The following is a 6,750-nucleotide window of genomic DNA, read 5'->3' on the forward strand; positions in this document are numbered from 1 at the left end:
AGTCATCACCAGATAAAAAACACCAGAAAAATAACTTATTTGACAATTTTCACCTGTTTCAAGTAAATTTTCACTTGAAATAAGTAGGAAAAATCTGCCAATGGGACAAGATTTATCTTCTCATTACAAGCAATAAAATATTGTTCCACATGCAGATTTTTCTACTTATTTTAAGTGAAAATCTACTTGAAACAGGTGAAATTTTTTGTTTTTTCCAGTGACGAGTCTTGTTTTAAGTGTAATGACATTTTTTTACTAAAATTAGACATTTTAACCAGAAATAAGACAAATATTCTTGTTAAGATTTTGAGTTTTTGCAGTGATCCATTTTACTTATCCTGTGAAGGACAGAGTCATATTGATAAGTTCAGAAAAATGTTTTTTATTGTTGTGTTTTGATGTATTTGATGTAAACCCAGTGGATTTTTTTTTTTTCTAATATTTTTATCCCGGATTTTTTACCCATTTCATCACCCAGTGCTCCTACCTAACAGTCCTGGGCATTGCCATCCTCTACCAACCCTGGGAGGGCTCTGCACTGAGCTCAGGTCTCCTTAACCTGAGGAGTGAGCAGGCCGCATCTTTTCACCAGACAGGATGGGGTTTCTCTGGCCGAACATAGCGCGTGGAAGGATCACGTTATTCCGGCTGGATCCTCCCCACCCATCTGGCGCCCGGGTTGGCCAGAGGGGGCATGTATAGCCCAGGACTGCTGCATGTTTTTGTGACGGTAGCTAATGTGAGCTACCCAAGGGAACACGGGGAGAACATGCAAACTCCACTGCAGCTGTTTTGGTCACTGCTATTATTTGTAATATATTATATTATTTGTAATCAGCACAAATTATCTGTCCCCATATGATAAAATCCACCATCCCCCCTGATTTTTTTTTACAACTCGAGTACTGCATCCATCCAACCATCCATCCATCCATCCATCCATCCATTTTCCTTCCACCCACCCTTCCATCCATCCATCCATCCATCCATCCATCCATCCATCCATCCATCCATCCATCCATCCATCCATCCATCCATCCATCCATCCATCCATCCATCCATCCATCCATCCATCCATCCATCCATCCATCCATCCATTTTCCTTCCATCCATCCATCCATCCATCCATCCATCCATCCATCCATCCATCCATCCATCCATCCATCCATCCATCCATCCATCCATCCATCCATCCATCCATCCATCCATCCATCCATCCATCCATCCATCCATCCATCCATCCATCCATCCATCCATCCATCCATCCATCCATCCCTCTGCTGGATTCTGTACCAGCTCATTACAGGTGGGAAGCAGGGGCTCCACCCTGGACAGGTCTCCTGTCTATCACAGGGCTGTTTATTTGGAGGTGAAATCAGTAACAGGTCCTTATTGCAACACAATGGTTCCAGAGTGCATTAAAAAAGACATAATTGTCTGTCTTTTTAAAACAATATCAACTATAAGATGTATCTCAATTTCTTTCTGCATGCACCAGTGATATAGTGCTCTCGGTAGTGGTGTACATTTCAGCATAAACTTGCACAACATGGGGACTGAGAACATCACTTTTTTTTATTGTCATCCCAGCATGTCAGATGGAATCTAATCTTTCCTCTACATTTTTTAATCTTATCTCGTATTTGCCAACTTGGAACAACATTCCTAACAGGATAGTTAAAAATGATGACTTCAGTTTCACATATTGACATAAATGATATCATTGTGTAGTTAAACACCCAATAGATGGTACTCATTCAGTCATGTGTATTAAAAGTAATTTTCATATCTTGTTGTAACTTTTACACAATAATGAGCATGACCAAATAAAATGTCACCCTTTGCCAGCTCCTGTGATTTGAGAAAACAAATCAGATTCAGAATCATCATTTCTGAGTTTGTTGACCTCCTGCTTTCTTTTTCATCTCTTAGCTTCCCCTGCTGGAGAAACTCATGTTCTGCACCAACAGCCATTACTGCATGATGATAACCACAAAGTAGCACCATGTCAACTTTTTAACATTTATCTTTGTTCAAACCACTTTCATTTCATTTCATTTATTCTTTATTTCATTCAAAAAAATAAAACAATTCAATACAAATACAAATTTTCTTAAATTGTGAATGAAAAGGGAGCAGAAATAAGAAGAATCTTATCTGATCTGCCCCTTTTTCCAAGAAATAACTTCACAAATAACATAAATTAAAATAAAAAAAAACAAAACAAAAACAACTAAGTGAATAAAAAACGAAAATAAAATAAAATTACCGCCGTCTATGGGTATGTCAATCAAACTTAACTAACATATTTCATTATATTTACTTAACATACAGGCTTTAATTGTTCTTTTGAATGTAATGTTTGATTTGGATTCTTTGTTTTCTTTATTTAGATTGTTCCATAAACTGATTCCTTTCACAGAAACACAACGTTCCATCAAGCTTTAGTTTAGCTTTAGTTGATCATACATAAATGTGGCATTACAAATCACATATTTAGCTGAATGCCTTTAATCACATTGAACAGCAATCAAAAGGTAACCTTTTTAACTTTTTATTAAAACCTGTAATTCATCTTGGTCATAAGCTCCTAATAACATATGGACATTAAACCAGATGCAACTGATCAAACTACAGCTGTAGATGTGTAAAGCGTAAATGGCAGCAAAGCACCAAGCTATACATCATTTCAGAGGAACAGAGAACTGAAACTTAAGTAGTAGTCATTAACATATCAGTGCATTAAAAGCTTCTGGAGTGATTATCCAGGAGCCACGGGTTTAGCATTAAAATGCTAAAGCTTTTAAAAATTCCACTCGAGTACAACATTTTTAATGATTGACCACATTGCTGGTTGGTATTGAACCTCACTGTGACTACCCTTTTTTATTTTCAACACAAACAAACCAACAAACAACTTTTCAGCACTTGCACGAGATAACTTTGCTAAATGTTAGTGACAGATCTCTGATCCCTCGGCTGGTAGAGAGGGAGCCTGGACATTGTCGGGAATCCTCTGCAGAGGTGTCAAGTAACGAAGTACAAATACTTCTAGTTATCTATACTTCACTGGAGTAATTATTTTTCAGACAACTTTTTACTTTTACTCCTTACATTTTCACGCAATTATCTGTACTTTTTACTCCTTACATTTTAAAAACAGCCTTGTTACTCTATTTCATTTCGGCCTTTAAAAAAAAACTATCCAGTTAAATTGCTGCATCCGGATAGAGTGAATTTGGTTGTGGTTGTTTCAGATGTTCTTGTCCAGTTTTGTTCTTACATCCGTTCCCTCAGATTCCTACGACGGAGTATTAGGGCCAAACTAAGACAAAAGAAAATTGGAAATTACGAGAATAAAGTCATAATATAATGAGAATAAAGTCATAATATAATGAGAATAAAGTCATAATGGTGCGAGAATAAAGTCGTAATATTACGAGAAAAAAGTCGTAACATTACAAGATTAAAGTCGTAATATTATGAGAATAAAGTCGTAATATTACGACTTTTTTCTCGTAATATTACTAGAAAAAAGTCGTAATATTACAAGAATAAAGTGGTAATTTATGAGAATAAAGTGTTGATATTACGAGAATAAAGTGGTAATTTATGAGAACTCTAACAGGAAGAGCAGTCTTCTCCCTGTGTTAAAATGAGGAATATTGAGCATCTTGTGAAGTTATATTTATATATTTATAATATATTTAATATTACGACTTTATTCTCGTAATATTACGACTTTATTCTCGTAATATTACGACTTTATTCTCGTAATATTACGACTTTATTCTCGTAATATTACGACTTTATTCTCAAAATATTACGACTTTATTCTCAAAATATTATGACTTTATTCTCGTAATTTTACGACTTTATTCTCATATTATTATGACTTTATTTTCGTAATTTCCTTTTTTTTTTTTTGTCTTAGTTTGGCCCTAATACTCGTACGTCGTAGATTCCTGCAACTAAACTTGGATGTACATTCCAATAAACATTAGGATAAATGATAACATGCCTCTGAAGTTTGACTTTTTGCACCATTACAATACTTATAGGCAACTAGTCATCATATCTCCTGCTCTCTGAAACACATGTTAATGCTCAATAGTACACATATATGCTTCTTTAATATATTTGCATTATACTAAGATGCATTCATTTTCAATGGCTTTTGTCCTTAATGGCTTTTTTCCCCCTTACATTACTTTTACTTTTATACTTTAAGTAGTTTTGAAACCAGTACTTTTATACTTTTACTTGAGTAAAAAACTTGAGTTGATACTTCAACTTCTACAGGAGTATTTTTAAACTCTAGTATCTATACTTCTACCTGAGTAATGAATGTGAATACTTTTGACACCTCTGGTCCTTTGTTGCTGAACGGAGTTACAAGACCAAATTTAACAGGCTACTACTTCCCCCAGACAGTTCTGTTGGCAAAGTTACAGCCGTGTAGTGAATAAACATGTTGTAACTGAAGCCTTGGGGTTGAAAAGAGCTGACAACTTCCCCTCGGTTGGCAAATATGCTTGCCTTAGTGATTCAGCACATCACACAGGTGTTACATTTGATTAGTCACATGTGCAGGCGTTTCTGCACCAGAATCTTAGTAGATTTGCCTTATTGTCTTCTGAGCTGAACTCATATGTTTATAGCACTAAAGGAAGTATATACATGTAATAGTTTGTACTCTTCATGGCGGCACTCATGTAAACTCTCGGCTGTTCCCTCATTCTCATAGCTCCGTGATTTATACTTAGCAGGACTTTGACTCTAATCCCAAGGCGATACTGTGGCGTTTGGGGGAGTATTTTACCATACAAGGAGAAGAGGAGTTTAGCTTGCTTTCCTGTGGGAGGGTTCCGATTTCTCTCACTTCTCCTCTGATACACTCAGCCTCTATTTCTCTCTCCTCCACGCCACTCGCTCGCTTTTCCTCTCCTGGTGAAACCTTAGATCTTAATCTTTCTCAGCAATATGAAACCTGAGCAACTTTCAACCAAAATATTTCTTAAAAATACACACATATCCTACATGTGAGTTGTAATAATGACAACGTGTGAAGCCAGCATGTTGACAGAGCTGATATAAGTGACGTAGACACCACTCTTATCATTTGACATCATTACGTAAGCACGCATTAATAAAACACGCAGTTAAACCCATCAAACCGCTACCACTCTCATAAATAACTGCCAAAAAAGATCAGAAAATGTTGAAGAAAAATTCCCATATTCATTACTGACAGACTCTTGCTTGAATCCTTGTGCTGCTAGATTTTCCTGAAGGTTTGACATGATGGATTTCCTCAGAGGCATTTTTGGGGAGTAATATTTAAGATACAGATGCAAGGGGTTTAGCAGAGATTAGCTGTGTCATTTACATCTGTTACTCTTTGTAAATACGGTGAATGTGACCTTAAAGTGGGAAAAAAGAATCTTCACCAATTTATGACTTTAGAAGGACGACTAAACTAAGTAAAAACTCTTAATTTTACCTTTGGGACAGTCCACTAATTTGCATATAATCTATTTGATTGGTAAAATCAGAAATCAGAAATCAGAAATCAGATAAGGGTTTATTGCCAAGTTTGTTAACACACACAAGGAATTTGTTGTGGTGATTGGTGCAATACAATAAAAATAAAAATATAAAAACAAACAAATATATAGAGATAAAATAAGAGATAGAATAAAAAATGTATAAACAGAAATAAACAGAAATGTACAATATGAGGTTTTAAAGTGCCGGATATGAGTCTTTACAAAAAGTGACGTAGGAATGTGCATTTGCTTTTAAAACCAAATTCATTTAGTCAATTTCTGAAGACTTATGATCACTCATACACCTTAATCAAATTTGATTTATCTTTTAACTCTTTATTAAAAGGTTATTTATGTTTTATTAAGCAACATCAACCTGAACAGAGTACTGAAAAATGCTTTTTTTTAAAGTTTGGTGCAAAGCCACCCTCCATGCACTGCATTCTCTCCACCAAAGCAGAGTTAGGATGGTAATTGTGGAAAAGATAGTATTAACTAAGGAGATGCAAACATCTTGAGTCTGTAATCAGCAAATAAAAAGGCCTTTTCCCGGAACAGTCTTATGAGAAATGCATCCCGTTTTAGGGCTCTGCTCCTGACAAATCACAAAGAAAGTGCATCTCAAACGCTGCCTGCCAAACCAGCAGTAATTAAGATCTTAATTGCAGTGGACCTGTGGTCTCTGTCCGAGACGCTCGGCTGTAAACGCTCCGCCTGCCTGGTGTAGATCTCATGCAGACACATCCCCCCCCCCCAAATTTCTTTGGTTGGATCATTTTCCATCCAGCTTTTTTCATTCAGCGGTACAATGAAAACTATGTCCTTTCTAACCAACTCTGGTATTAACATCAATTTCAACATTCCTGAGTAAGAGCACAGGCATATACAGTAGACGACCCAAAAACAGAGGGAGAAAAAAGTCACTCATATTACTAATACGAACAATATGCTCTTTATGCCTGGGCTCTGGGTCTTTTTTGTGATTTGTATCTGTTATCCTTGTCTGATTCAATCCAAAAAAAAGTGAATAATAAAGAAATCCAAACAAGGACATTTCCTGAACATCTACATGACGCTGCGCCTCCAAAGAGACCAGGAGAGGTGAAGTTTAAATTAGGGAGGGGGGTGCAACTGTGACTTCTGGAGTAGTCAAAGGCGGGGAGTGGCAGAAGGGGTGAACGGGTGGGGAAGGGCTGTCACT

This window comes from Cololabis saira, chromosome 10, assembly GCF_033807715.1.
Source record: "Cololabis saira isolate AMF1-May2022 chromosome 10, fColSai1.1, whole genome shotgun sequence".
Taxonomy (NCBI): Eukaryota; Metazoa; Chordata; class Actinopteri; order Beloniformes; family Belonidae; genus Cololabis; species Cololabis saira.